A 27,857-nucleotide genomic window follows, 5' to 3' on the forward strand; every position below is an offset into this window, starting at 1 on the left:
TACAATATAACAGAGTTGAATAAAATGTAGATGACTAATTAAAACCTGAAAAGATAATCAATGTCATGGATCACAAGGATGCAAATTAAAATAAATTATTGTTTTTTACTGTCTAAGTCCACAATGATAATAGAGTGAATTTGCAATTGTTTATATCTTTGTTAAACATTATGAAGAGTAAGTCAGCATTTATTCAAATGAAATAGGTCTGAATTTTTACTCTAAACTTTGCCTTCTAATATTTACTTTGGAGAGATATTTGCCATATATCCAAAGGAACATGAGCAAGAATATACTTTTAGATCTTTCTCACTGTGTGGTGGTATAATATCTGCAATAATTTATAATATCTAAGTGGCTTTTAGTAGAGAAATCCTTAATAGAGTTATGTAAATGTTATAGCATGCTATTCAATAGTTAAATAATTAATAAAATTATATATATGTAAATATCTCTATATTATTAATTTGAAAATATCAACTGATTTGATACATATGTTCAGCATGTTTTCATCAATAAATTTAATGAATATGGAGTTAGAAAGAACAGAAAAGCATAACTTTTGTCAACATGGCTTCTTGATATCTCTATATCATTAATTCACAGGGACAGTGAATATGGTTTTGTGAAAAATATACACATTTATTAATTCATTTTACAGAAACTAAGTAATGTTGCAAGATTTAACAAGTAAAATTTTAAAATACCAGTTAAATTTGAATTTTAGATAAACAATGAATATACAGTATTGTACTGCTGACTGCTGTTTGCTTCAGTTACACAATTTTAAGTTGGAAATCACAGGCTGGGAACATTTTGAAGCTTTATTTTTCAAGAATTAAAATGGTTTGCCAGTAGTTCATTAATGAATATATGAAAACAACTGTAACGGCAGCTTTCATCAGCACAAATTAAAAACATTTATTAATGAATATGCCACTTTCATAAATAATCAAAGTAGCATTACACTTAGTAGTCTAATGATCAATGCCTCATACTATGAAAGATGTCTAGCAGTAATTAAACCTGTAGTGCTATAGTATTTTGTATTATAAAAATTTATATATCATAAGAACATATTTTCTTTCATCAACTAGATAAGGCCCTCAAAGACAGGATACTTGTTCCTTAATTCTTTCTGACTACATAATGTATAATAAACTATTAATTTTAATAGAATTCTTTATAAATTTTGTTGGTATTTGACAAACAGCTTAAATTTTCACATGAACTTAAACTAAGACTTGCACTGATATTTGCTTCAATTTCTAATTAACATTTGTAAGAAAAATATTTTCAAATGTGAAAAAAAAATCTCAAAACACTTTTTTGCTGAGGTTTTCTTTTCTTTTTTTTGAGTCCAAAAATAGCAATTTCATTGAGAATACCCATTTTTGGTGGGTTAGATAATAGTGTACTTCAAGTTCTTTAATATTCTTCATTCAGGTGAGATACTTTCTCTTTCAGGACATGGACTGAACCTCCAACTCCAGCCAGAGAGTTAAAAAGGAACTAAAGTAAAAAATGTGGATGGTTAACCACCATCCTTCACCACTGCTGAACTCATCCACTCAAAAGGCAGATTTCCTGAATGAATTTTTTTTGAGCTCTAATACATTTTCCCAAATACAACCTGCTCATCTCTTGGATCTTCTTGTACTGTCCCCGATTTTTATTCAGATTAAATTACTTTGTGGAGTGCATAACAATGTGACAGTGTAAACTGATTTGATACAGATGTTCAGCACATTTTCATCAATAAGTTTAATGAATATGGAGTTAGAAAGAACAGAAAAGCATAATTTTTGTCAACATGGCTTCTTGAAATCCGATCAGTGAAAATTCCTAGCAGGTGAGACCTCCACATATATTCTGGAAGTATTTCCCCTTAGAATGGCAGATGGATATTTAACACTATCAAGTTATGAGAGACCATGGTTGGGTAAAACAGTGAAAACACAAACATTCTTAATTTAAGCATGGTGCATTTTGTAGAAATTCCATGTTTTCTTACTGTGCTAGCTAGCAATCCTAATCCAGGACGAAGTTAGACAGCTCTTAAACACTTTTCTTATGGTGAATTCATGTATACGTAAGTTTAAGAAAAATCTTAAGTTCATCTGCTAATAGTTCATGGTATACTCACAGGGGATAATATAAAAAGAAGTACACGCTGGTCAGCAGCAGATGTATCATGAAACTAAGGAAGTATAGCCATTCAAGGACTTACCCTGTCCTCTGCCTTCCCTTCCACCACAATTCTCCTCGTACCTAGTGAAATGGAGAGACAGACGGACTTTTGGGGATCTAGCTGAGAGATAGCTGAGTTGGAACTATGCAATTTTTATAGCAAATGTTAAAAAATGTCTTCCTATGTCAATAAAACAAGTGAGGAAAAATTAAAATCTCCTAACATATAAGTATAGAAAGTGTATCTTCTTTTACTAACATTAAATGTATGTACTTAAAAAAGAAAAATTTCAGATAGATTTAATGAGATTACTTTAAAAATCTGATAAATATGACAAAATACTAGATTTTTTTATTGAGAAGCAAATTCTAACATTTTCCAGACTTTAATAAAAGCAGAAATTTATTAAGAAAATGTGTGACTTCTGAATTAAAATAATGAATAATCACTTTGATTATTAGACAATTTATGAAAACTACTGATACATGATGTACATTAAAATTGAAATTCATGCTGATTTGTCATTCACTATTGACAGTGAAAAGATATTAAAATTAAAATACAGCACAGAAGTAAGAATATCAAAAACGAAGTGATTAATAATATAATCAACTCAAATGTGTTTTGGACATGTCACTGCTCAAGAATACAGGAAATAATAAAAAAATAGTACAACTCACATGTGAAAAAGTGATGTCTTCCAAAATTTGACACCAAAAATCCTATATGTTTGCATTATGTCATTAATACAACATGTGAAGCTGAAAGATACTTATAAAATCATCAATAATAAAAAAATTAATTGATATGCCATGCTAGAAGAAAATTTAAATTCCCTTTAGTCAATCCAAGAATATATTATATACCCTTTGTTTTAAAATATTGTGCTTTATAGAATAATCATTTAGGTACAATTTGATGAGTGCAAAATAAAATAAACAATTGTGATTTAAGAGATCACTTCAGCAAATTTCTTCCTTCTCAATTTTAGACAAGGTTTTAACGTCTACAGATTTGAAGAAAAACAGCAGCTTAAATGCATGTGATTCTCTGAAACACAAATCTATTTGTAACTTCTTTCTAGAGTATTTTCGTCAGATTTCATTTACTCAGCAACTCATGTTCCAGGGGGTATTTTATACAAGATATTGAGATTATACAGACCTATTAAACACTTCCCTCAGGATTCTCAATCTAATACCAATAATATATGTAAGCAAATAATTATAGTAAAGTGTGATGATGTTATAGTATATGAATCAATGTAGTTCTACTTTTTTTTTTCTTTTTGCCACACCACGCTGCATGCGGAACTTCCCTGACCACAGTGGAAGTGCGGAGTCTTAACCACTGGACCGTCAAGGAAGTTCAAATGCAGTTCTACCTTAAAACAAAAAAATACTGGAGCAGACTTCCTAGAGAAATCTTGTTTGATTTGAATCGTAGAGAATGAACAGGAAATCACCCTATGAGTGAGTTTTAGAGAGAAATTTGCCCAGACCAAGTACAGAATGACATGCAGCCCACTCTGGGAGATCACAGCATACTCAGGGAAGTAGGTGAAATTCACTATCAGCGGTCTTCATGCCGTTTTGGTCCCATATCACCCCCCAAAATTTTGTAAAGCCATATGTCACCTTGGTCACTTTTAAGTTGATATCGAGAACTTTCTCATATCTTTTCAATATAAACATTTTAAAATTAAATTTATCACTCACTGAAACATACGTAATCAGGGGCTTCCCTGGTGGCTTCCCTGGTGGCACAGTGGTTAAGAATCCACCTGTCAATGCAGGGGACATGGGTTCAAGCCCTGGTCCGGGAAGATCCCACATGCCGTGGAGCAACTAAGCCCATGCACCACAACTGCTGAGTCTGCGCTCTAGAGCCCGTGAGCCACAACTACTGAGCCTGTGTGCCACAACTACTGAAGCCTGCGCACATGGAGCCCATGCTCCGCGACGAAGGGTAGCCACCGCTCGCCACAGCTAGAGAAATCCCACACGCAGCAACCAAGACCCAATGCAACCAGAGATAAACAAATAAATATTTTTAAAAAATAGTATAAATATATGTAATCAAATCTAAATCCTTATAAAGTTGACACCACTATCTTCCACTTAAAAAAACAAAAACATAAACTCTTTCATAGTTAGGCATTATTCCATCACCCTTTTTACTCCTTCACCAAACAAATCCTGTCCATTTCTTTCATAGACTGGTATCCTCAAGCAATACACATTTATGTTTTAAAGTCCTTTATTAGTTACCATGTAAACAAACAAACAAACAAAGACATCCAAATATAATTTTTATATAAAGTAAAATTTAACTCAATTTTCTATGATCACAAGAGTCTGTTTTAAAAAGTTTAGTGGAATTATTATAATTATCAGTAGTACATGACAAATTTAAAATATATTTATGTTACAGGCTTTGTTAAATATTTATTATAATAACTTTAAGTTTTTAAAAATAAAAGCCTTAGTGAGATTGATAGGGCTTTTGTTTTCTTTTGTCACATGTACATGAGTGATTATTACTTATTACTAGAATGAGATAGTCTTCAGCATCAATTTTATTCCTATATTTCTTTCCTTTTCTTTTTTCAGGTATGTGTTGAGAAAACATGTTCACATAAATAGATGGTAATGAAAGCTGCTTCATTATAGCAAGGTTTCTCGGTTCTTTGAACTTCTTAATGGCGATATGCCAAAGATTACATAGCTATCTATCTTCAAAATTATTTTTAATAATCTATCATCTGACAACTCTATTAGGTTTTCCTTCCATTGTGTTAAAAATAAATAAGGGGAAACCTGAACAAGAGGATTTATTATCTAGTCATTAGTGTCATTCACTTTTGTAATATCAACCTTAATACTTCTATTTATATAAGAGGGTGCCTCAGTTATTTGCCCTCTGGGGCAATGTACCATAGTTAGGGTGACTGTATAGTTTATCATCCAAACTGAGAATGTGGGCAATATTAATAAGTAAGCAAGAAAAACAAATATAATCCAGACTGATACTGGCAAATCAGCATATAATTGTCTCCTAATGATAAAAAATATTAAAAACAGATGAGAGGCATGACATTCTCTGCAAAGTCAGAAAAAGGATTTTTGTAGAGAGAGAAATGGGAAACGGTGGACTTATTTTCTTAGGCAAATACATTTTTAACTATATACATTTTACTTTGAGAAAACTGCATATTTGAAAGTTGAGATCTTAAAACTCCCAATCATATAAACCACTTTTTGAGGACATACTCTATGGTTTTAAGAATATAAGAAGTAGGAAAACATGGGTTCAGACTGGAAAGGACCTCTGACGTGATGCTAATGCATTTGGAATTTCTCTTTCAGTAATATGAAATTATGTTCTAAGGCAACTGAGACCCCCCCTCACTGTATCTCTCTATCTTAAGCTAGGGTAGCATGTATTATTAAAGTGTCTATAAGGATTGTACTGGTCAGAGGACACACCCCTAAGTAATGTAATAAGTTAAAGCTCCAATCCATTATTAATTCACAAAGTTTGCACAAGCAGCTTGTATGGTCCTAAATTTAGGTGCTATACCTTCCTGTCTTTTCCACACTCAACACAAACTAGTACTATTCATATCCACATGGCCAAGTTGTAGAGTGGGGCTGGGGTAGGGAAAACTATAGAGAAATAAGTGTATCAGGAGAGGAAGCTCCCTCTTGCAAATGTCTTTCCTCTTTTTTTTTTCTTTACTGAAAGCTTTTTTTTTTAAAAAAATCTTGGTTGAAGAACTTGTCCCATCATTTGCTATTTCAAGTAGATCATGAAAAAATTTCTTGTTACCCATATGCCAAACCTCAGAAGTCTAGGTATTAAATTATTTAGATCCAAACATATATTCTCCATTATCCTGACCTATTTATAACCTTCTTAACCAGTGTGTATTCAATAAATTTGTAACCAGACATCAGCAGAAACATTCAATTTAGTTTTCTGAGAGGCAAATAAAAGGAAAGAAAAATAAGGAAGCCAACTTTCAGAACTTTTAAACCATGCTGCTTAAAATGAAAGTCCTGTCCTCCTCTTCCTCTCTTTTCATCTTCTCAAGGACTTCACTGCTGGATAACAATTTCTCTCCCTTTCCTAGAATTTTCCCCAGTACTCTCCATGTGTAAGAAGACATGAATTCCCCTTGATCTCGCATTTCTGATCTAGAGAGTGGAATTTCTTCTATTTAGACAGTGCCTCTGCTCCCTGACTATACGTGCCTTTTCCATCTACTCCATAAAGGGAGGATACTGTGGATCTACAAATTCAATTTTCACTCCGCTATTCTTACTTGACTTAGGCATGTTCACAGATACTTTGGTCACATTTCCTGTAAAAAACTCATTGTTAGCTGGTATGTTTTCTTGCTTATCTGATTTTTATATTTGTCTGATAGTTACATACTTGCTTTTTAATTGTTTATTTTCAATTTTTTTTTTCTTTAACAGTATAAGTTCCTTAAAGTAAGAACTCTATTCACCAGTGCAGAGGAAATAATAAATACTAAATGAATAAGTGAAAGATATTTTTTATGAAATGGTTTTACTGAATACATAAAATTTGGAGATCTGTACCTGACGGCTCATGTTGCCATCATGAGCTAGGTTTTGTTCGTTTTCTCAATTTTAAGTACCTTACCTATTCCATTGATCTTTGACCTTTTCTTTATTATTACTCATTTCTTTTTATTTATTTTGTTACCTTTTCTAAAAGAGAACTGGCTTTGTTCTATTTTAGAAAATAGAACCAGAAAAACAGAATAAAAAAATAAAATTAAAAAATATGCCCTGTTATATATAGACAACATCTCTACCATGCCACATTTTTATTATTATTTAGTTCAAAATATTTCTTTCTTACTTCTTTGTGATTTTTCCATTAATACAGGGGTGATTTAAAAGTACATGGGAGTATCCAAACAAATGAACTTTTATAGTTATCTTTTTAAAATAATTGATTTGTAATTTAATTTATCCCTAGTCAAAGAACATACTAGTGGTTGATATTCATAATTTAATTTTGAAAAAAGTGCTTCATGTGTACATTTGGTACACCTTTGTATAACCTTTGTATAACCTCGAGTCAGCAGCTATAACTTCTTTTTGTTCCTATGCTCGCCTCTAGCATCACCCCTTTACTGCCTCCAAATTGCTGCTTTTAATTTTCTGTGTGCTAGGAAATCAAATAAGCATTTTTTTTTAAATGGTGTCTAAAATAAGACTGTATACGACCTGAGGGACTTTCTATGAAGAAGTGTTTGGCTTTTAGTTCAGAATCCATGTCACATTTATATCTGTTGAGGCCACCAAGAAACATGTGTTTGTTGATTTTCAGGTTCATGACTGTGTGATCTGATTAGTTGAGTTTATCGAATTTATAATGAGTGCCAACTAAATTGCAGGCGCTGGACCTGAGCTGGATTTACAAAAGTGAATAAGACAGCATTCACCCTCAAGGCTCTTAGAGTTCAGAAGGGCAGAAAGTCACACACAGAAAATATCCCCCAACAATTGCTATGTGAAGGCTCATGTATGAGCATACAGAGTAGGCACCCAATCAATCCTGGAGTGTGTTGGGGTACTGGGTGGGGCAGAGGAGACAAAAAAAGGAATTGTGGTAGAGATAAAGCTTGAAAGGCATTCCAGACAGAAAGGAAACATCATCAAAGGCAGAGAGGAAAGCAATCAAAGGAACAAGGGGGGGCGGTATTACAAGGGACACAGTATGGAATACAAAGTGAGCCCCAGAGAAGGATCAGAAGAAGTGCTTTGTTTGAGCTTTGGTCGCTGGTTAAAACGTTTTATATACACAGAAAAGAATAAGAGAGCTACCAGTAGATATTACTATACGATTCAAATCATTTTGTTAAAAAAACAAAAGCAAAAACAGGGCTAAACACTTTTTTTTTCCTGCCACTAAGAAGTTCTGGGTTCACCAAGTTGGTGGAGCTGTCCTCATCACAGTTTTCATCTTCTTGATACTTAATAGGTTAAGAAAAATCAAATGCAATTGGGAGTTCATAGCCTTTGGTTAAAATATAAGTTTGAATTTAACATTTTGTGGTAGAGAAAACTCACATACTGTTGCATATTTTTCATTCTCTGTAGATAACCCATCTCAAACAATGCATTTTCTTAAATACTTGGTATTTAAGATTTCCAAGTAATCACCAACATTTTATCCTGGCATTTTGGTGGTAATCTAAGTGCCATCATGGCCTATGTCTGAACAACAGGCAATCCTCATACCAGTGAAGCTCGAACTCTGATGTGCACAGTAATTGCCTTGTTAAGATACAGAATCCTGGACTCCATTCTCAGAGACTCTGATCCCGCTGGCCTGGAGTGAAGTCAGATAATCTACATACCTAACAAGCTCCCAAGTCATGCTGATGTCCACAATCCATGGTCCACTTGACATAACACTGCTTCATACCATAAAAGCTTTCACTTAAAAGCTGCCATATCTGTAAAATCATGTTAGTAGTAACTGTCCCATATGACTGTTTCAAGTCCCCAAAAGCTTGTACCAGTGGTTCCTGAAATTATTACCAAGATTTCTCCTGGCTACAGGTGGTTAGCTTACTGCGTTGAAATAGTTTAGTTGGCGTAGGTACTGAATCATAGGTAAAAAATCCAAGAACCACCCCTTCCTTCAAAGTTCCACCTTCAGCCAACTCTTCCTCTCTTGACTTGAGGTCAGCTCCAAATACAATGTAACTTTTAAAGAAATATAAGTCCAAAACCAAAAGTAATGAAGTCAGTTTAAATCTTTACTGAAGCCTTTCCAAAATGCCAAAGTGAAAGGTCATTTATAACTCATTTTTCTCCTCATCTCTCTTTAAATCAATATAAACAATAATTGCATCAGTAACCAATATTTTTCTCCTACCTCTAGCTAATATCCCCAAATTCCCCAATCAAATCTGGTCTCATGGGCTCTTGACTTTTCTACCCATGTCCTTTTAATTGACCTTAACTTATGATCTGTTTCTCTGTTGCTATCCCTGTTTTCCTTCCCTACTGTGTTTTATGAACCACACATTCTAGAGCTAGACTGACTGGGTTTGAAGCGTGGCTCAGGAACTCAGGACATGTGTGAATGTGAGCTACTTTCTGAAAATCCCTGTACCTCAGTTTACTCATCTGTAAGATAAGGATTCTAATAATACCTACTCACAGGATCACTGTAGCATTAACTTAGCTAATCCTTTTAAAATGCTTAGAACAGAGCCTTGTACTCAGGAGGTAGTTTTAAGTATTCACTATTGTCACAAGGCCTGTCTATCACACGCTGTGCTGTGTTATGCATATTTATGATTTCCAAAGAGCTAAGGACAAATCTATGCATTTCCTATTCACTTACTAGAAACTAGGAGGTAACTTCAGAGATAAAAGAATTGCCAACTTATCTAAATACAGTGAGAATGAGTGATTTAATATAAATTATTATAAAACCAAAATTCTTTTTCTCAATTATCTCTTAAGATAGTTCCCAAGGCCCAGAACTCTCATCCACATTGTTTATGCAATAATGGCTGAAGTATGTCAGGTTACTCACATAATGCTTTCTTCTTCACCAAGAATCTCTCTTCCCTTAAATAATCAACAATACGAAGACTCAACTCTGATATCCCACAGTAACAACATCCAGGCCTAACTGACACACAATTAAATCCTTGCACTCACTTTTCCTAGCAAGGTTTCTTCTCAGAATGATCTGTGTGGCATTCTCCTTTGCTGCAGAGTCAGGAAAGCTCACATTGCTTTATTCATAAACAAATTTCTTTACTCCAGAAGGGGACCTTCTACACTGGCAACAGTTAAGAATCATAGCTGGGCTTCCCTGGTGGCGCAGTGGTTTAGAATCCACCTGCCAATGCAGGGGACATGGGTTCGAGCTCTGGTCCAGGAAGATCCCACATGCCTTGGAGCAACAAAGCCCGTGCGCCACAACTACTGAACCTGCTCTCTAGAGCCTGCGAACCACAACTACTGAAGCCCATGCGCCTAGAGCCCATGCTCTGCAACAAGAGAAGCCACCCAATGAGAAGCCTGTGCACCACAACGAAGAGCAGCCCCGCTCGCTGCAACTAGAGAAAAGCCCGCACGCAGCAACAAAGACCCAATGCAGCCAAAAAAATAAATAAATAAATTTTTTTTAAAACAGAATTGTAGCCAATGTGTCCATAGCCAAGTAGATATCTTTTTGCATGAGAAAATTTTAGAAATTGCCTAAACATATTTAAAAAAAGAGTTTCAAGAAAAGATAAGGCTGCAGATAAGGTGTTCATAGCATGGCTGAATGCGATCAAGAAAATCTTAGTTAAGGCTGGTCCTGCTAAATGAAGAGGGACACGCAGTGTCCTTTAACAAGAAGATAATGCAGTATTTTCAATAACACACACAGATCTGTAGGTCCTTTGCAAAATATACCCTAAAACAGAAACCTCAAAAAATCCAGGGTGTGTTTTGAAGAGTCAGGTTCTGTAACTCAAGCTTCCAATCAATACTTTCAGATAGGGAGAAACAGAAGTTCTCTCTAGGGCTACAATATTTGGTGCCAAGATTCTTCTAGGGAGGATTTTTACTTCACACGTACAAAACCTTTGTAAGCAAAGGCATATATTAGAAGTATTTGTAAACATAGCTGATGTTTTATTACACAGAATTTTATGCTGGCTCAACTAAATTCTAAATAGGTTATTTGATATTTCAGTATTTAAGGTTTTTTCCTGTGGGAAAATACTGAAGAAAATACTATTTTGGGTTAAGAGAAGAAAAATTTGAATGATTTGAATTTCTCTTCAGGTGAACTAAAATCACTATTCTTAAATTGAAAATATAAACACATATCAAACAAATGTCCTTTAAATGATCATATTGTTATATTCAAACTGATGTAAATCTATTTCCTTGAGGAATGCACCTGTCATAAGAAGTTGGTGGATGAATGGTTTCTATAAATTGCTATTAAATATTTTTCCAAAATAAATTTTACGTAAGCAATAAAAAATATTTAACTGGCTATGTTTTAAAGAATTTACTATTTTATTAATTAGAAATATCTTTTACTGATGTCCAAAAAATTCAGCTTGATTTTTCCATCTGAATTTCACACATGAAAGGATACCTCTGTAATTGTCAAGATAGAATTTATTATATCAAATTATATTTCCATGGAGTTAATCTTCCATTTTAAAACTGTTCTTAACTAGAGTTGCTTTTTCTTTTCTCATAATGGTTAAAGATATCTTATTACTGGTTTTATGTAAACTTCCCCTGCTTACAAATGACAAAGCAAAGGAAAAAATGTGTGCTTATACTGCAAAATTATGCATCCATTTTACAAATGAAAAGTGAAAAAATATTAAAGTACTGAAAGCTACACTGTGTTCTGTAGACTATGGGGTAATATGCAATTTTCAGTAGCTGATGCCATACAATATTTATTAGGATTTACTATGTAACTGATGGAATAAAATGATAAATAAATGAAAATTCATAAGAAATCATTTTTAGGCATATTATCAATGGCCCAGGAAATTTTTTAAATTACATTTTTAATAATTATATTCATTTGTGTGACAACCTTAAGAAATTTTATACTATTTGTCCCAGTAACTCCATTACAAGAATAAATTTAAAGATACAGTATTAATTAAAAATGTGGATATTAATTAATGTAAAAAAGTTAATCAATACGTAACAGTAGTATTTTAATACTAAAAGGATAAGGGGCTTCCCTGGTGGCGCAGTGGTTGAGCGTCCGCCTGCCGATACAGGACACATGGGTTCGTGCCCCGGTCCGGGAAGATCCCACATGCCACGGAGCGGCTGGGCCCGTGAGCTATGGCCGCTGAGCCTGCGCATCCAGAGCCTGTGCTCCACAACGGGAGAGGCCACAACAGTGAGAGGACGGCATACCGCGCAAAAAAAAAAAAAAGATAAGTAATAGTCTAAAAAACAAAAGCATGGAAATGATACATTTATTTTTTAATACTACATTCATTTAAAAATAGTTCACGGATATTTTTAAAAACATTCAATGACACGGGGAAATTTTTCTGTGCATAAGACTAAGAAAATACATCATAAGACAAAACTATATGCCAGATATGTTATAATCTGTGTATGGATAGGGTCAAAACAGAAATTTTAAACAAAATCTTGAAAGCAACACACGTCCATAGTGTTTAATTTTGGGCAATGTTATTTGGAGTGATGTGCTTTTTTTTCTATGTAATTTCTGTATGATTCAGTCATTTATATTTGACATAGCTAATTGCCTATTCAGTTAAAAATAAATTGTGCTTCAGAATACAGAACTATTTTTACTAAGAAATTATTCTTATGGAATATTTCCTATAAATACTTTTATTAATGGGTCTCTTAGTACTGATAAACTATAGACCCTGAACTAGCCAGAAAAAAACAAAATGAAGTGAAACCAAGGAAAAGAAATAGTATTCAAAACGAAAACTGACTATATCTGTGTCTTCTGAAAATATTATAAAATTGAAATTATTCCTAAGATAAATCTGGTTATTGCTTGCTTCCATGTGTGGAAACTTGTGAGAAAAAGAAATGATGAAACCCAGTCACTACCAGTGATTCTGTGCTGCAAAAAGATGAGAGCCACAGAAGAATGTCCTTTTTTTTATCAGATCATAGTATAATATGCAGATGTTGGGATTTGCCAGTGTTGGGGAAATAAAGAATTAGAGGGCTCTGAAGAGTCAAGTGAGAGCAAAAAGAACTGAAGAAGGAGTACACAGGAGATGGTACTACTTGTACTGAATGAAGAAATATGTAGAATGAATAATGTAATATGCACTTTGAAGCATCCTACAACCACAAGAGGGACTGGTGGTAGGATAAATCTTAAACTGTGACTAACGTATCAGAACATGGAAATACTCTGGTTTCTCTACAGCGAAGCTGCTGGATGACTCTGTCTCCACATTTCTTGTTATGTAATCTTACACCCTTCCTTTCATTTAAACCAAAAGAGCTGACACTGTAACTTGCTCTCAAGTCAAAGGCGTTCTAACTGATATATTATCTTCAAGTAACCTCAGATGACAACTGGGTTTTGCAGGGACACAGGGGTATCAAGACATACAGTTGCACCTCTAAGAGGACTAGAAACAGAAACAGAAAATCCATTAGGAAAAAAAAAAATGCGACCATAGCCTGTGTGTCTCTGTCTTTGTCTCTTTCTCCTGTCTCTTTCTCATACATTTTCCAACATTATGTTACCTCTGATTGGTAACACACAACAAAGCCTGGTAGAGAGCCTGGTTTTCAATTTCAAATTCCCAGGATATAAATTACTGACATTTTCTGAATCAATATTCACCTATTGCAAAGGGAAATTTTTCATAATATTTTATGTGGAGGAAAGAAAATAACTGTTGACAATGTTAAAATCAGTTTCTCCAATCTATATCTCCAAGTGATAAATTCTATTTAACTTTTGACAGGGGCAAATCTTGCTAATGCTTTTAGTGAAAACTTCTGTGCTGCTTAGATGCTTCTTTGGTCGTAATTCAACTTATAAAACTTTTTGAGTGAAAATAATATATTTATTCAATGATCTTCTCTTGAATAAAGATGGGCTTGATATCATAAAACTTTTTTTAACAAATTTAGCAAACTTAATTAGGAATTTACTAGCTGAAGACATAGTCGGTACAAATAAGGAGATGAGTAGCTGGTGCCTTATCTAGTTACTAACATTGCATACTAATCTACCCATATTTGGAGGCATAACACAATCATTTCATTGTGCTCGGGGACTCTGAGGCTTAGAAATTCAAGAACAGAGCAGTGATGACTTGGTCTATTCACTGATGTCTTGGGCCTCAGAAGAAAAACACTAAGTCTGATGGAACTTAACAGATGTGGACTGGTAGCATCTGCATACATCTTAATCCACATGTCTGGCAATTGTTGAGGGCAAGCAGTGGAACCACTACCAGCTATCAGCTGAAACGTGGCTCCTCCATTTGATACTTTTGCAGGGGTTAGTTTGGGCTTCCTTGCAAAATGGTCACGGCTGAGTTCCAAAAGCAGGTGTTCCAATGGAGCAAAAAGCGTACGCTGTGTTGATGACTTAGCCTCAGAAACCACATAGTGTTACTTCTACCACACTCTGTTGCCTGAGACATATAATCCCTGTGATCCAAGGGACAGAACACTGGGAGGAATGTCAAGGTTACATTGTTAGAAGAGTATACGGTATAGGAGATATTACTGTGGTCATCTGTGGAATGACCAGAGGGCTTACGTTCATTTCAACAGTCTTTAATGGTACACATTTGAGTATTCTAAAAATCAAAGGGCACTGTCAGCATATGCAAGATGGGCACAGCAGTCTGTCTACTCAACACATCAACAACAGGCAATTAGATGCCACAGACATGGAGCTCTGAGTTAACACAGGTAGTCTGTAGATACCAGCACTGTCTGAAGAGCGGTCAGTGAGTTTCTGGTGACAAGTATATGATTTTAAAAAGTTTGTACATGCTATACTTTTAGCCTCAATTAAGAGGACATTACATAAAACCGTATATCACAGATACTTACCTAAAAAGGGCAATGAAATTTTTGAGAGAATATTGGTCTTGAACTACCCTTTTTTTCCTACCTTTCTTCAACAGTCCCTCGAGCAGCTAAACAGGTAACTGTGTTAATGATCTGTTTATATAAAAGCTTCACATAATTGCTATGAAATTTGCCATTTGTTCTACCACCTCAGGAGTAAAAAAGTTTTCTTAATATTTGCACTGCAACTTCTATTTAATTTTATAATAAACTAGATTGTTCTTGACATTTTACGCCCTTTCCTTGGATCTAGATGAAAAGTTTCTATTGTTTTGCATCCCTGTGTCTCTGTAGAGGTATACTATGGACTTAGAGGAGACTTACAGGTTTTTAACAGCTGGAAGGCCAGCACTCACTATTTATCCTGAAGTTGCCATGGCTACTAAGGCAGACAAAATTTGCTGAACAAGTTCAAGTTAGAGATAGCTGGAAAAGCACAAGGGGGTCTCACTAACAGTTTCAACAATTATCCACAGTGAAAATTAGTGAGTGAATGTGCTGTTTTGATTTCCTATTCTGTTGATCTCACTAACAATAAAGTGAGACTACTTAGGAAAAAATATACATAAATATAGTTTGATAGTATCATTTGTATTGTTGATGAGGTGACAAAGAGAAAATTACTCTAATCTTACTCCATTATCACCTAAAATCATTAATGTAAACAACATCTGGTAATGTTCTTTACCTAAAATCAGGCCAGTAAGCCTCTGCTATTTGTTAAATATTTTGTATTACACTTTTAGCTACATTAAAATATTAGTAGAAAAACATACACAAGAGATATTGTGTGTGTGTGTGTACAAAATATAAGCTTATTTAGGATACAGGAGATTTCTTAGGATTAACCTATCTTGGCTTTGTTTTTGCCATTAAAAATTATATTTATTTAGACTGTAAATGTTACATTACTAGCAAGGTTGGACTGTTTTTTTAAGTTCACTGATCTTCAAAAATATGGTCATATAATTAATTTCAATTTTATTCAAATGTTTTTGCTATGTACCTCTCTAATGATTTCATTATAGAATTATTTTATTCAGTTAGCATGCACTCAGTTGCTAGAACAGAATATCCAAATACCTGCAGTTTGAAAACATAAAGAGAACACTTATGAAGATGCTAGAGGTATTTGGATTTAGAACGTAGGCACTAATTCATTTGATTTATTGAAGAATTCACGGGTCCACGGCTTCCCATTTTTCCACTCTTTCTTAAACTCAGTATATTACTGATGTCCCTGTGCATGATTTGGAAGACTACAGTCATAGCTTTAAATATCACATTATTGGTTTTTAATCACCTAGTTTATTAATCAAGGGGACAAAATCTTTCTTAGAAGTATCATTGTTCCAATATAAGTTACATGAACAGCACAATGTAATATCTGGCAAAAGGAAGTATGAATACCATATTAGTTTAAATTAATCATGGTTTATTTACTGTCATCCACATAACAAAAAATAAGCAATATAGCCATGGGGTAGGCAACCAAAATTGTGTGTCACATGTCAGGTCAAGCAACAGTAAGGTAAGTAGCCAAGATAACTTTAATACAAAGTTGACCTCTAAGTCACCTCCAAATTCCTAGCCCTTCTTAATATGCTTCTGAATTATTAAATTTAATTGGAGGAAGAAGCAAAGGCAGGAATCCCATTCCTCTACCTCCAAAGTCCATTCACTCTGGGAAATTGTCTCCTCTCTTCAGCCATAATGCTTTGGCGTTATTGAATCCTTGTTATCCATCCATAAACACTGAAGAATCATTCTTTATATTTCAGCTACACTCCATACTCCAGGCTCAGTATTAAGTAGGTAAACAGTTGCTCAAAAATCCAAATAATATATGACAACCTGGGAGAAAAGTGAAACTCCAGGTGGCTCCTGTTTGTTGGATTAGATAATGCAGTTTCGCAAACTATTTTGCCTAATCCTGTAGCACCTATATTTTTAATCCACAAGTGTTTATGCAGAAAGCTCAGGATGCTCTATCAGTGTCATTCTAATAGTGTGAGTTCTACAAATACAGAGCGTGACAGCAATATTAACTGTAAGATGTCTATATTTTCTGACAAAAAAGAAATGATTTTAATTATTCTTCAGTTATTATGTTTCTTGGTGCCCAAAAATATAAAGACATTTTTATGGTTATAATACAATTTTGGATAGGTCATTGCTTGCAATGGAAGGATCTTAAATATAAACTTGTCACATAACTTATTATCAAGTTATGTGGTAGACACCAGTGCAACTGAAGGTTTTCTTTCCTCATTTATTGGCTAAATGAATTTCAACATTTTCCTTCACCTTTCTGAGGTCATATTTTCTCTCCCATAAAATGTAGATTCTGCCTGCAAAATTACTAACTACTGAGCTAGATACCATAAACACAAAAGGGGATCAACCACCTTCCCCAGATCCTAGTCTTGGTGGAGGGAGAGGAAAGGGCACAGAAAGTCTTGATACAAGCAGAGTGAAACGAGTATTTAAATAGTGTTACAAAAACCGTTTTCTGGAGTTGGGAAGGAACTATTAACCCTGAATTAGAGATAGGGAGGATCCTCTGAGGAAAAAATATTTAAGCAGAGTCTTGGAGTTTGAGTTGTATTATGCTAGTAGAAAAAAAAGGCTATTGAGACAATGCAGATAGAGGTCTCTCTATAAAATCCTGTGTTTTTAAAGTGTATGTAGGCTAGCCAACTGTCTTCAATGGCCTAGGATTTAGAAATTTCCCAGGATTGGGATTTTATTGCCAAAACTGGGACAGTCACAGTCAAACTGAGAAAACTGTTCACACTAATATTAAAAAAAAAAAAGCTGTATCACAGTGTTGTAGAGCAGCTGCTAAATACGGCCCCCAATGATTCCCATCCCCTGTTATTCATACCCTTGTATAATCTTGACTCTTAAGTGTGGGCTGAACCTAGTAATTTGCTTCTAACAAATAAAAGACAGTAAAAGTGGTAAGATGTTAGCTCTGAGATTAGACTACAAAAAAATCCCTGGTTTTCTTATTTGCCTTTTTTACTCTCACTCTGAGGGAAGCCAGCCACCACATTGTGAGCTGCCCTATTGAGTGACCAACAAAGTGAGGCCCCTGGTCAACAGCCGTCAAGGAATTAAAGCCTTCCAACCATCCATGAGTAAGCTTGGAGTGGAACCTCCCTCAGTGAATACTTCAGTTGAGACCATAGCCTTGGACAACACCTTGACTGCAACCTGGTGGGAGAAGCTAAGCCAGAGTTACCCATCTAAGCCATATCCAAATTTCTGACTCACAGAATATGCGAGATAATAAAATTTTTTTTAAGTTTCTAATTGTTGGGGTCATTTGTTACAGAGTAATAGATGACTAATATGTATACTATGGTTGAAGCAGTGGGCTCAGCTGGAGCATTGGGAATGATGAGATATGAGTGGTGGAAATGTAGTTTTAGGCAAGACTTTAGACTGATTTAATATCTGTATTTAAATGCACCTTCATCTCTACTTTCCTTTTAATGATGAATGTTTCCAGAGTTACTATTCTCTTCTTTTTCTCCTGATTCGTATTTCTATTTTTCTTACACTGTGCAATAAATTCTCTAAAAATAAAAATTTTATTTTATATTATTTTTTATTTAGAAAAATCTTTTTTTTAAGATTTTTTTTTTGATGTGGGCCATTTTTTAAGTCTTTATTGAATTTGTTACAATATTGCTTCTGTTTTATGTTTAGGTTTTTTTGGCCACGAGGCATGTGGGATCTTAGCTCCCCGACCGGGGATTGAACCCATAACCCCTGCATTGGAAGGTGATGTCTTAACCACTGGACCACCAGGGAAGTCCCCAAAATTTTATTTTTAAAAATAAAAAAATACTGTGTGACTCTCCTATTCATGCATTCTAAGGTAAGTCACCATTATTATTCCCCTTACATTACCCTGCCTCTTTCATTTGTAGGATTGTCAAACTTATAAGGATAAATTCATTTGTATGTTTTCTTTTAAACTGCTTATCTCTACATGACTGCTTCTGTTTGGTTTCACAATGTGTGTGGCAGCTACACCTTGACCATCACAGAGTAGGCATTTAATAAAGTTTTGTTAACATGACTGAATTAATAACTACATATTCATGCTGAGTAATAAATCCTGAGCTTCTCTAGAAAAGCTACATAAAAGAGTTCAAGCACTGTCAGGATATTCCACGTATCTTCCCATTCCCTAGGAAACACTAAAAAGATAAAATATAACAGAGAAGGTATGATAAAAGATGAAATATAGCATAGAGAAGGTAGAAAGTATTGCTCATAAAAAGGAAATATGTTAAGGAAAATAAAGAATATACTCTTCCAGGTTCTCTTCTGTCATGGAGAATATTTTGTCATAATCACAGTGCAACTGTCATATTAAAAACTGTAGGTACGTGACAAGAATAGATGTTAATCTAAAGAAAAAATACAAACTGAGATTTAACTATGGTAGAATGAAATATATGTGAAGGCAAGAGAATGTTTAGATTATATCTGTATAAAGAAGTTCTAGTTTAATTTCTATGAAAGGTATTTCCAAAACAAATCCTGAACACATACAAATTTGAAAATTTCCCTGTCCACCACCCATCTTTTCCTTCATTCTTCATCTATTCATCAAGACACAAGCATTTATTACTTACTTTTTTGTACTATGTTCTGAGGAGATTTGCTGCAAATACTAAAATGAATATCCACAGACCATGTCTTCAAAGATATGATACATTGGAAAAGTAATTGTAAGTGTAAAGGATCCATCCAAGCATGTGCATACATAGCTATTAGTTTCCCATTTTCAATTCTAGAGCTTATTAAAAACTTTGCAACTGTGGACATCTCACCAGATACTCTGTAAATTCCAGATGATCCTACTTGTCCCTCCTCTTCTTTCATAAATTGTCTAGGTATATTCTTTCATTCTGTGTTCACATTAATTTCAGTTGATATCTACTGAGCAGGAAGAATGTCAAATCATTAATAAATTTTTGTGCTGCCCTTTAGACCACTCACCTATAAGGTAGAAAGATACAAAATCGTATAGATGTCTAAGTGTGGCCTCACATTGTGGAAAGGCTTTTTTCCCTCAAAAATGTATATTTAAAGCAAATTTCATCAGTTGTATCTATGTAGTGGTATAAAGTCTAAAGCAAACATGAGATAGAATCCCGAGTTTCCCCTTTATCTTCTACCAACCTTGCTTCTGTTTTTGCTACCTCTCCCTCCTGGTGAACCAATGCAAGGTTCTCAGAAACGTGGAGAGTAGTCTTTTGATGGTTATCAAGATCACACTGAGAGCAAGAGGCATGATGCAGAGCAACCTTCAATCCTAAGTTTCAGATAAAGACAAAAACGGCTGCCTGAGCCAAAATGATGAGGACACATACTCAACCTTCCTCCGTCCTATAAAAATCCAACATGCTCTAATCAGTTGCTGATCTCCAGGGCTCCCTGAGAGGCATCAGCTGAAGAAAGCTTTTAACTGCAATCGAGTCTGTTAAACAGTCTTCTTTGAATAGAGCAATGTAATCCCCCAACTGAAATATAACATTTGAATAAGGATAGCACTTTTTTTTTTTAAGATTTATTTATTATTTAGTTATTTTGTTGATTTTTGGCTGCGTCAGGTCTCTTAGTTGTGGCACGTGGGATCTTTGTTGAGGCATGCGGGATCTTGTGTTGTGGCGTACAGACTTTTCCTCGTGGGGGGCAGGCGTCTCTCTAGCTGTGGTGTGCAGGTTCCAGTGTGCACGGGCTCTGTAGTTTGCGGCACGCAGGCTCTCTAGTTGAGGTGCGTGAGCTCAGCAGTTGCGGCGCGTGGGCTTAGTGGCCCCACGGCATGTGGCATCTTAATTCCCTGACCAGGGATTGAACCCATGTCCCCTGCACTGTAAGGCAGATTCTTTACCACTGGACCCCCAGAGAAGCCCCAGATAGCACTTCTGACTCTTGGATGAGTTCATCCCATATAACAATTTATCTATAATTTTACTTATCGGGCAGTTTTTTTTAAGCCAAGATAATTCTAAAAGCCAAACTTGTAGTTCTCATGTACATACCTTCCCTGAAGTCTCTGGAAATCTATGAATGGAGTTAAGATTGCAGTTGTGCAGTTGGCAAGAGATTGCAGGACACTGTGAGGACAGATAAAAGGATAGAAGGACTCAAAACTTGCACAAGTGCATAGGCACTTCTTGATTCTAAGGTTACTTGAGTTTTACTTGGTGTTAAGAATGCGGTAAGGGATGGAAACTCCTGATGAGAGGTCCATTTAGAATCTCTTATTATGTCATTAAAAAATTATATTTAGGCTCAAGTTTAAGGCATTCAACATCAAAATTCTTTTCGGTTACTGTTGAACATTGAGTAAATTCTCATTAAATTTTCCAGCCTGGTGTGAATTCTTCTTTGGAGGTGAGGAGATGCTTTAAGGAAGTTAGTCAACTTTGGATGAAGCAATACAAGAGCAAGAGTAGTGGATTTCAATAACAGAAAATATAATTTTCAGAAGAGAAGTTCCATTGACTAAACCAGGTGGCAGATAAAAACTCTAGCCACAAGGCTCAGAAAATACATAAACATTAACTGGAAATCAAAAGAAAAATATTGTGAGAAGACAACATGGGAAATAGAGGTCTTCCAGCAAGTCCAGGGAGGTGAAAACATAAACTAAAGTGATTGGGGCATTAAGCAGAGCCAAATAAGCTCTTAATAATTTGGTTAATTGAATTATGCCATTTAAGAAAAAGATTACCTTCAGTTTAATATCCTCTACATGTTAATGCCTTATTTGCTTCCAATAAAAGCAAAATATGTTTTATTATTTCTTAAATCTATTAAGGGACAGGTTTGTCAAATATTTGTATAATCCTCCAAATATAACTACTCACTTTATAATGACTGCTTACTTTTTTGGGTTGCAATATATTCATTTTTTTCTTGGCCAAAATACTAATTCCTTAACAGTGACTATTAGTACAGCTAATGTAAATAAAGTTGTCAAATATTGGAATCAAATAAATTTTTATTACTTACATTATTTCTATGGAGTATAATGAACTTATATTGGGAGTAAATATCTTCTAGAAAGAAAAAGAGAAATAGGTAGAAAACATTTTTTAAAGGAGCTTAAATATAGTTCTTATAGAGCCACCTGATTTTAATTAAAAAATCTCTTGAAAAATATATTGTACATGCAAATGATACATAAAGTGTGAAAGAAAATAAAATTATTGTCAATATGTTAAAAAACTGAATTTTACTAGTAATTCTGATGTGCCTTTCTGCTCTTCAGTATAACTCTTACCAGCTGTAGATATAACTTTGGCATTTCTTAGTCAGCTAGGTATGGTCATACTAAATTCTGTCCAGTGATTTATAAGGGGAAGTGTACGGTGGGACATCTGAAACAGTGCTCAAAGGAAAGAGGTGTGTCCTTTGTCACATCCTCTTTCCTGCTGGCTGAAATATTGGCATGATTGCCGTACCATGATACATGTTCTGAAGTAAGGGGAAATCAGAGCAACAATGAATGTAGAAGTAGCTAGGTCCCAAATAAAGCTCTGAGTAGCCAGACCAATTATGGACTGATTTCTTCTGGACTTTAAGTATATGAAGGAGAAATAGGTTTCTGTTTTGTTTATACATCTATTAGTTTTATATTCTGTCACTCTCAAGTTTACTTAATCCTAATGTATACATGTTAAAAACACTTTTTCCTAGACCAGTGCATAGCTTTTAACTTAATCGTGTTTTGTTTTTCAATGTTTTAAATATTTTAATGGAGACAAATTAATCAGCATTAAATTTTAACCCATTTTCACTAGACTTCCCTATTCCAAGTTAATATATAATATTTATAGTGTTTTCTAATATTGCCATTTTTGAGGCTTTAGTCAAACTGTATATCTGCCTATCTATCTATCCATCCATCTTATCTATCATAAAGTAGAACATTATTCAAAGGCTTTGTTTGACACTATTTGGTAGTTTCAATCAATGATTTGCTTGTTTATTCACTAAAGATGGAGAAGGTTTATAGCAAATAAGAAGATAACATATGTAATTCAAAGTGACAATAACGCCATCCATCAAGTTCCAGATTTTGAGAGGTCTGTGAGAAGATAATTAAATGCCGGTGAATAAAAAAACATATGATCAGTGTACCCATACTTGGAAGGGCATATAACTTTGGTGAATACATAAATGACTCAACCATCTAAAAATATCACAAACCCTGTGACTTTCATTAGTATATTATTTTGTATGTTTTTAGGCATATTCATCATTCTGAATGGAATGAGATGAAGACTTTATTATAGTACTCAGTGTTTCTTAGGCTAATAGAAACCTCCTCAATTAAGCTAGCATTGATGTGAAATCATTTTTGGAAGTTATTCAATATATGCACAGATAATTTATATTATGCCCTAACTTAGCCTTCAAAAACATTCACTTTTAAATTAATTGTATTGGCTGTATTTTCTCCGTTTAAACTTAATAAGTCAAAATATTTAATTGTTAAGGATATTTGAACATGATTTACAGTATTCAAGATATTCAACTAATAAATCCTAAGGCTGATAATGTTTCTTGCAATTGAGTAGAACTTCATTTTTTTTAACTGACTATAATTGTTAACAATAGTCTAGGCAATGATTAATAGATATTGTGGAGAATGGAAATTTGACAGATTTTAAGCAATATAACCCCACTGCTAATAAGTTATGGAACTGTAATCTCCTCATTCAGCTGCATCTTCATAAAAATAGCAAAGCATACAATAAAAAAACAGCCTATGTATCAGTAATTGGCACTAGTACCTTTATAAAAGCTTTATAAGAATTCCATTGTTTAATTTGTCTAAAAGCAAACAGTGATATGATAAGTATGCTCGAATGGGAGTTTATATTTAGAAGGCATTCAACAATAAATGGACTTCAGTGGAGTTCTGTGATTCAGACAGCAAAAACAGAAATATGTGTTTAAGGCAAAAGAATACGGGATGTTATTTATGTTTTGCTCCTTTAGTTTCATGCATTAATATGTTGTACTAAACAGCATGTTACTGTTGTTGAAATTCAGTGAATTTCATTTTTAAACTACTCTTGGATGTCCTCATTTTAGAAAGTCTAGGTGATTAAAGAAACTAGCCTGTTTTAATGCCACTTCATGTTATGAAATATAACATAATTAACATATGTAGACATGTTAATAGATGTAATTAATAATATCTGGGGCTATGTATAACAATTATAGTAGTCATTTAATCAAATTATTATAAATATATAAATAAATATATAAATAAAAACAGGGCACTATGATCAAGAATTAAGGTTTCTTTGCTTGCTCACTCTTGTTTCAAACCTTGTTTATGCTCCAAGTAAAAAATCACAGAATAGGCTCCTGTGGAGATCAACATTGTCTGTATAGATCATTTATCTAGATTGAAAAAGATATCTTGATACCCATAAAGAAGATATAACAGATTCTTGGTTGGCTGTGTTGGGTTTTCGTTGTTGCATGCAGGCTTTCTCTAGTTGCGGCAAGTAGGGGCTACTCTTTGCTGCAGTGCACAAGCTTCTCATTGCAGTGGTTTCTCCTGTTGTGGAGCACGGGCTCTAGGCACACGGGGTTCAGTAGCACGTGGGCTCAGTAGTTTGGCTCGTGGGCTCTAGAGCTCAGGCTCAGTAGTTTTGGCACACAGGCTTAGTTGCTCCGCGGCATGTGGGATCTTCCCAGGCCAGGGATCGAACTTGTGTCCCCTGCATTGGCAGGCGGATTCCTAGCCACTGTGCCACCAGGGAAGTCCCATCAGTTTCATTTTTAATTTATATTTTTATATAGCTGAGATCAGAGTATATATGTCTTGATATTCTCTATTTTTTACCACCATTTTCCATGTTATTAAATTTATGTAACCATAGCTCTTAACAGCTTCATTGTTAAGCAGACATATTGTGATATACTTAACTTCTTTACAAATGTTGTGGATATTTTTTAGTATTTTTAGTATTATAAATATTAGTGAAATAATGCTATTTGTAGCAACACGGATGGACCTAGAGATTATCATACTAAGTGCAGTAAGTCAGAGAAAGACAAATATCATATAATATCATTTATATGTGGAATATAAAAAACGGTACAAATGAACTTACTTACAAAACAGACTCACAGACTTAGAAAACAAACATGGTTACCGAAGAGGAAAAGTGGGGGAGGAATAAATTAGGAGGTTGGGATTAGCAGATACAAACTACTATATATAAAATAGTAGTTGACTTCTGGTCAACACTATAAAGGGGAGAAAAATGAAAAAATATGAAGGTAAGAATTGGATAAATATTATTTATGGATTATATACTCTATCTAAAAAATCACAATATAATCAAAATATAAACTATTAGAATAAAAGACGTTCACATATTTGCCAAATTTAAAATCAGACACAAAAATTAGTAGTATTTTTCAAACCAACAATAACTAGAAAACTTACTAAAAATAATATATCATTCACAAGAGCCTATGCTATAAGGTATCACAGAATAAATATAATTAAGAATTTATAACATCTCTTAAGGAGAAAGCTATAAAACTCTGAAGTTATTCTATCTGTTCTAAATTTCCCCAGTTTATAACATCTTCAAATTTGGAATGTCTTATAATAATGAGGTATGGAAACATTACAGCATAATTTAATTAACAGTATTTTTTCTTTTTTCTTAATTGTCCATACAATAATGCTGTATCTTCCAATCAACAGCATCTTATATTCAATGAATAATGATAAAGGATACAGAAGATGATTTGAATAAGATGACTTAATATTATGAAGATGTCTATTCTTCATAAATTAAGCTACAGAGTTAATGCAATCCTAATTCTAATCCAATGAGGTTTTTCAAAAAGTTGAAAAACTAATTAAAATTCAAATGGAGAAATTAAAGATTATGAAAACTAGTCATACTCATAAAAAAAAAAAAACAGAAGTGAGGAATCTGTTCTACCAAATATTAAGAAAGGCAGGCAGTCCTCGCGCACTCACACATGACACCTCCCCACATACACACAAATAAATGACCATGCAGGCCAAAATCGTGCAAAACAGTCTAAACGATCAGTTGGAAAAATTACTATTGTTCCAGGATGATCTTTAAAAATATTTTTTCTCAAAATATGAAATTCTCCTAGTGTTAGTTATAAATGCATAGGGAAAGGAAAAAGACTAGTAAAATGAATGCTCAGTGCACTGTAAAGTAAAATATTTAGAGACTGAGAATTAAAGTCTTCTATTTATTTGTAAAAATTTTATCAAGAGTAGTTTGAACGTTTGCCTATCTTCTTCCATCACATAAATTATCATATGGAGTGAGCATCTTTTCTATGCTTTGGAGACTGTCATACTCCTTTCTAAGCACTGATCACTTCCAACATTTTATCCTTTGTGCTTCCAAGGTCCTGAAATACCTCTGTGAATTCCTTTAATGTGAACATTTTAGCTGGCATCACTTCCTCTGGAACATCTTCATCCTATTCATCAAAACCACTTTTTTCATTTATGCCAAAAAATTCACATTCACCAAGTCCCTCTAGTTTTATATATAGAGTCTCTCCAACAGCAAGACTGTCAACATTATCATGATCAGTTATTTCTTCTATAATTCCACTTACATTTGGTTCACATACAGCATTATCACTTTTCATTTCTTTTCTGCACTCTAATTTTTGTGGGACAATTCCTTCTTGTGACTATCCATTTTTTATAAAATGTCATACACGTGCGACACTAAAAGACAGCACAATTACACGCTTTGCCATCTGTGTGTGAGCTGAATAACGGAGGCACACTGACCAATCACCAACAGACTTTGAAAGAAGTGAAAGATTGGTCTCTGATCATGATGTGCACCTCTTATTTACACAGTGCTAAGTGAAATGAAAAGCTCACAGTGAAATTTGTGCTTTATGCAATTACTCACAGTTAACTTATTCTGGCAACTAAGTTTTGAACTGTGTTGTTGAAGGACTGGTATTATTTAACTAAACCATGGCAACTAAAACTCATGAAAATCAGAACCAGGCAACGTGAGGATTGCCTGAACTTCAAAGGCAAAGTAACAAAACTGCCCGTTATTGTCACAAGAACACACAAATAGCACTGGACAGGAGAGAAAGCTTCGGAATAGCCTCAAATAAAGCAAGTCAATAGAGGAGAAGCATTTCTTTAGGAGGTGAACTTAGACAACTGGCTCCCTTCATGAAGAGACATACAACTAGATACCTCCTATAACAAAAAGATGTAATCTAGAAAGACTAAACTTTTAAATATTTAAGGCAAAATTATATAGTTAGCAGAAGAATATATAAAGAATATCTTTGTGGAAGTGGGATGAAAGAAGTAATTATTTTTTTAATCCATTTTTGTTTTTCCTCATCCTTTTCATTTCATTAAAATATTTTTTGACTATGTGAAATGTTAAGATGATTCTAAAATCATATCCATATACAAGATATTCTCAGAGAATCTCCCTCTGTGCATCCCTTTTACTCTATTCCCATCACACTTTTCATTCCTACTTTTTTGTTCTGCATGAACATTAAAGGAAGTTTAAAGCATATCATAAACTGAGACAGAGCATCTAAAATATATGTGACCAGACCACATAAAGGATTTTTAGAAATAAATAAGAAAAAGTCAGTAAACTGGTGGAAAAATTGGCATTTATCTGAAGAAAAAATTTGAATATCCAATACTCAAATAAATAGGGGCTCAATCTTCACAATATTTATATTAGTCACATGTCCTAAGATCTCTACATATGTTTAAAAATGTTTAAGTACTGATTTTTGATGAGGATGTGGTACAGTGGAAATGCACATACAGTGTTTTTTGTTGTTGTATACATTTATACAATCACTTTGGAAACATCTTCCATTTCCTATCATCCACTAAAGCTGAAAATATGCATTCTTCAAAAAATAGAAATTCCATTCTTGTTAAGGATGGTAAA

Source organism: Orcinus orca, chromosome 18 (assembly GCF_937001465.1).
Source record: "Orcinus orca chromosome 18, mOrcOrc1.1, whole genome shotgun sequence".
In the NCBI taxonomy this organism is placed as follows: Eukaryota; Metazoa; Chordata; class Mammalia; order Artiodactyla; family Delphinidae; genus Orcinus; species Orcinus orca.